A 5,984-nucleotide genomic window follows, 5' to 3' on the forward strand; every position below is an offset into this window, starting at 1 on the left:
AGAGCTTTGTCAGGTGCAACCTCCAAAAGCATTGCCTCAAGCTGAGGATCTTACAATGTGAGTCTTGCCCTGGAGTTCTTGTAAGACCCATGTGGGGAATGTCATCTAGTCAGACTGCCTCTTGATCTGGAAGTATAAACAATTAATGCCAACAGGGCCACCCTGGACCAACAGGGCCAAAAAGTATTGGACACATATCTCCCTGTTTCATCTTTGGGTAGATAATTCTGTGGGTCCATTTTATAAGGTCCTCAGAAGGTCTCAATGGGAATGGGTAACAGTTGCCTGGAGAACATCCAACTCCATGACATCCTTGCATTGGCGGTTCCTCCTTCCCTATTCCATTCTCACTGCCCTGAATTCCATCTCCTACCTGGGATCACATGCTAAAATAAACTAGCCTTGGGCTGCCTGGGTGGCTCAGTTGGTTAAGGTCATGATCTCACAGTTCATGGTTTCGAGCCCACATTGGGCTCTATGCTGACAGTGCGGAGCCTATTTGGGATTCTCTTTCTCTCTCTGCCCCTCCCCTGCTTTCTTTCTCTCTCTCAAAAAATAAACTAAAAATAATAGTAATAGTAATAATAATAATAATAATAATAATAATAATAAACTAGCCTCACACAAGCTTTGAGTTGGGTTCTGTTTTCTGAGTAGACCTTGAGCTAAAGAACATTTAATATGTCATCCTGTCTGCGTCTTCCCTTAGAAGCAAATTGTATTAATTTATCAGGCATTTTTCATGAAAACACAGGAAATACCAGTGTCTCTACCGAGGAAAAGTATTTACCTTGAAACTCAAATGTAATGTTTCAAGTTTTTACATTGATCTGTCCAGTCATCCGCCATGAAGTCTGTCCAACTTTTCTTTGACGGCTGAATACAGCTGTCACGATACTTAAATGGTTGTTCCTCAATGGCTACTGGATCTCAATCTGCTGCGTTAAGGGGCCACATGCCAATTTTGCAGCAAATCTCAGCTCCCTCTGAAGGAGTCATTCCAGTTTGCTCTTTCTTCTCCTGTGTCCTCCTTCAATATATGTTATTGCATTCTTTTTCCATATCAAATAAGTTCGATGAACAAAAAAGGCAGAATGATGGAGGTGAAATGTCATCTTTACTATGGATACAGGTGAATTTGGAGTATGCAGCTTTGGTGAATTTTAATAATAGGTTTCCTATTAATGCATCAGAGCAAATCTTTCTAGAGAGAAACTGAAATATAAACCAGAATGTAATAAAAAAAAAAAAAAGCAGCCCACCAAACTGTCTGAACAGATGTCAATTCTCTGTTTAGGAAGAACTAAACGTTTTAAATTTACCTCTAGTATTACTGCCTCATTTTCTCATATTTTAATAATTATCTGTAATCACTTCTCAGTCTTTTGGCTAAGATCAAGTATGGTATCTGTCCTTATCAGTTTAATAATTATTCCTGGAAAATGGAAGCCCATTGGTCAGAAAGCTCTAACTTTATCATTTGCACCAAAAAATATTTTTCAAACCTGAAAGTTTATTTTTAAGAAAAGGTTTTATTTTCTGGACAGCCTGCGTTGAGAGTGATAGGCTTGGGGAATTCTTATTGGAACATAAAATGACTTCCGTTTTCTCAAGTGGTTTCTCTCTTATTGCTTCTTTTGAACTCCATCCTAATCTTGATGACCCTCTTTGCTTATAAATCACCCCTTGTCTACAGGGACTTATGTAACTTTTGACTTTGGAAATATCAAATCTAGACCAAAACAGAAAAGAAAGAAAGAACAAATAAGAACACCTGGAAAAACTTTCAGCTGGCTACATAGCTCAATCAAGTATTTTCCATAATAAGATTAATATATATATACACTTAGATCAGATATTCTGATTGGACTCATTTTTCTCTATTGTCCTAAGTGCAAGGAAGATATCTTTTTTTATAATAATGTGACTCTAATCTTATATTCATTCTTAGGGCAGATGCTAGTGTACTGTTAGAATTCTTCTGTGTGTTTAACATTTCTTCCCTGTTTGTTTCCTGTACATTAAAAAAAATTTTTTTAAGGTTTATTTATTTTTGAGAAAGAGGGCACGAGTTGGGGAGGGGATGAGACGGGGAGACACAGAATCTGAAGTAAGCTCCAGGCTCTGAGCTGTCAGCACATAGGCTGACAGGGGACTTGAACCCACAAACCGTAAGATCATGACCTGAGCCAAAGTCAGACACTTAACTGACTGAACCACCCAAGTGCCCCTCTCTCTCTCTCTATCCCTATATATATATATATATATATATATATATATATATATATATATATATATATATATATTTCTTTTATATATATATTTCTTTCTTAATTTTAATGTTTATTTTTGAGAGAGAGTGACAGAACATTAGTGGGGGAGGGGCAGAAAGAGAAAGGGAGACATAGAATCCAAATCAGGCGCCAGGCTCAGAGCTGTCAGCGCAGACCTGGATGTGGGGCTCAAACTCGTGAATGGTGAGGGGTGCCTGAGTGGCTTGCTCGGTTAAGCGGCCGACTTCAGCCCAGGTCATGATCTCACAGTTCCTGAGTTCGAGCCCCGTGTCAGGCTCCGTGCTGATGGCTCAGAGCCTGGAGCCTGTTTCAGATTCTGTGTCTCCCTCTCTCTCTGCCCCTCCCCTGTTCATGCTCTGTCTCTCTCTGTCTCAAAAATAAATAAATGTTAAAAAGAAATTAAAAAAAAAAAAAAAACAACAAAACTCGTGAATGGTGAGATCAAGACCTGAGCCGCAGTCAGACACTTAACCCACTGAGCCACCCAGGTGCCCTCTCTACAGTTTTGGTTTTTTTTTTTTTTTACCTTAAATTGGTCATTTTCCCACACCATGATCATTTTTTTTTAATTTCTCCTTTTGGTATATTCTGTTTTCTACCCTTTTCCCCATACTATCTTCAAGATACAAAACCTATTAAATGTGAGTAGATGTCTCTATGCCACAAATCCAGATTCATATACAAATAATGACAGGCTTTGGATAAATGTCATTTGGCTTTGAAGAAGCAAAATCATCTATATCACACTGCTTAATCTCTGTATTTTCAAGACTTCACTAATGTTACACTTATTCTTGCTCTTCCAGAAAACCCAATCCAAAAAGATAAAAGATACAAGTAACATTATTGTTCCTTTCAAGCACTTTTGAAAAACTCATTAATATGAACATCCGTCTGCTAACTTTCAATACATAACACTCACTTCAGAACTGTTTTCTCAAAACCTTAACTTTGCCTGGTCCACTCATCATCCACTACATCATGAACCAGTCCTAATTAAGACCTCACATTGAAATACATGCTTTCAACTGTATCCAAAAACCTCATAAATATCCCAATTTTTCTTTTCCCTTCTCTAAAACACTATTAAGACATTCACAAGTAACTGATCTCCTCTACCACACCTGTCAACAAATGGTTTGGATAGAATTCAGCACTTTGAATGACTATGAATTAAAATTATGTTCATAAAATTTTCTCCTGATTTTTATACTAGAAGGTCCATAGTTTCCATTATCCCACTGTGGGGATTCAATTCTCCATGTACTTCTGTCTTCTGAGCAGGGGCATTAACAGTTTTTGTTCTATATCATCTTTCTTTTTTTTTTTTTCAACAGTGGAATTAGTTTATTTTTTTTATATATATATGAAATTTATTGACAAATTGGTTTCCATACAACACCCAGTGCTCATCCCAAAAGGTGCCCTCCTCAATACCCATCACCCACCCTCCCCTCCCTCCCACCCCCCATCAACCCTCAGTTTGTTCTCAGTTTTTAACAGTCTCTTATGCTTTGGCTCTCTCCCACTCTAACCTCTTTTTTTTTTTTTCCTTCCCCTCCCCCATGGGTTCCTGTCAAGTTTCTCAGGATCCACATAAGAGTGAAACCATATGGTATCTGTCTTTCTCTGTATGGCTTATTTCACTTAGCATTACACTCTCCAGTTCCATCCACATTGCTACAAAAGGCCATATTTCATTTTTTCTCATTGCCACGTAGTATTCCATTGTGTATATAAACCACAATTTCTTTATCCATTCATCAGTTGATGGACATTTAGGCTCTTTCCATAATTTGGCTATTGTTGACAGTGCTGCTATGAACATTGGGGTACAAGTGCCCCTATGCATCAGTACTCCTGTATCCCTTGGGTAAATTCCTAGCAGTGCTATTGCTGGGTCATAGGGTAGGTCTATTTTTAATTTTCTGAGGAACCTCCACACTGCTTTCCAGAGCGGCTGCACCAATTTGCATAGCAGGAAAGAACATCCAATGGAAAAAAGACAGCCTCTTTAACAAATGGTGCTGGGAGAACTGGACAGCAACATGCAGAAGGTTGAAACTGGACCACTTTCTCACACCATTTACAAAAATAAACTCAAAATGGATAAAGGACCTAAATGTGAGACAGGAAACTATATCATCTTTCAAGATTGTTCATAAAGCAAATAGCTTTGGAAGTTAGAGAGTGTCTTCCAGAACAGAAGGCATATTGGTTTGCTGTTCACATTAATAATTACAATGTCTCTTTCCAGGGCAAAGGTTGGGTAGATTTGCTCACAGTCTCCTTATAAAAAATTAGGGTTTTTAAACTCAGGGTTTTTTTTTTTCTCCTTTAACATAACCTACAGTGTGTACAGGCATCACCCAGACCTTGTCATGTCACCAGGTGGCATGTGGGAATTAGGGCTTGGAGAACTAGTGTAAACAATATAATGCTGACCACTGCTGTTGCTGTGAGTCATAAACTGTCCTTTGTCTCATGCAGGCATCTTTTGTCTTTATCGATGTAGGTGAACTTTCGACAGGATAACTTATTAGCTAACACAGAGGGCAAAATCTCAGATCTCAGATCTCAGTCCCTTCACAGATCTTGACATCTGTATGAAACATGGCAGATTTTAAATTAAATTCTTTGCCCTAGTGAGTTTAAAAGTAAAATCTATTTTCAAAGCTACATTTAATATCAGTAATGAACCACTCCACCCTAGCATATATAAGATTATTTTGATAGATTAACTAATTGCAACTATAATTTAATAAGTGTTACCTAGGTGTCAGGCATGTTAAAATGTACTTTAGAGGGGCGCCTGGGTGGCGCAGTCGGTTAAGCGTCCGACTTCAGCCAGGTCACGATCTCGTGGTCCGTGAGTTCGAGCCCCGCGTCAGGCTCTGGGCTGATGGCTCGGAGCCTGGAGCCTGTTTCCGATTCTGTGTCTCCCTCTCTCTCTGCCCTTCCCCTGTTCATGCTCTGTCTCTCTCTGTCCCAAAAATAAAATAAAAAAAAAATGTACTTTAGAGATGTGATTTTATTTTCACAATAAATTGGTGTGGTTTGTTTAGTTACCCCAGATATAAAGATATGGAAACTGACATTAACAATTAAGTAACATGTTCAACATCATACAGATGATGATTGGTAAAGTCAGATTAGTACCCATGTCTAATCACTAAAACCCTAGTTCTTTCCACACTAGTCTACGTTGTAACTTTAGGGTCCCAGCTGAAATTAGACATTGATATTGCCTAAAGTATCAATGACTAGCTGACATTTGCCCTTTCTACATGAATAGGAATGTTAAATTTGCTATTCTCCAATAAAATGAGGAACTAAAAGCCAATTTAATAAATACATGAAGACAGAAAAAATAATCTCTAATTGAGGAGAAAAGAAACAAATACCTCTCCCCTTTTCTGCTATTCATAATTTTCCCTCTCTTTTGTTTCCAAAATGTCATTAGCCTAACATCAGAATTATAGCTTCAGAAGACAAAGATAAGTGAATTTTGAAACCCAATGGATGGCATTTAAAAATTTTAGAATTGCAGCAGTGCTGAATTGTAACAGGAGAATATCATGAGAAGAAATAGATTTCAATTAGGTAGTAAATTAAAGGGAGTAGGAAATTCCATCAACCAAATCAGACAGCTTTAAAAATGGTCCCACCTGTCTAATCAGCATCCTGGGA

At 38.1% G+C, this 5,984-nt stretch overlaps 1 pseudogene; it reads left to right on the forward strand.

Moving 5' to 3' along the window:
• Positions 1 to 1,369: 1,369 nt before the first annotated feature.
• Positions 1,370 to 1,582, forward strand: LOC115519634 (annotated as a pseudogene).
• Positions 1,583 to 5,984: the final 4,402 nt, after the last annotated feature.

The sequence above is a fragment of the Lynx canadensis genome, chromosome B4 (genome assembly GCF_007474595.2).
Source record: "Lynx canadensis isolate LIC74 chromosome B4, mLynCan4.pri.v2, whole genome shotgun sequence".
In the NCBI taxonomy this organism is placed as follows: domain Eukaryota; kingdom Metazoa; phylum Chordata; class Mammalia; order Carnivora; family Felidae; genus Lynx; species Lynx canadensis.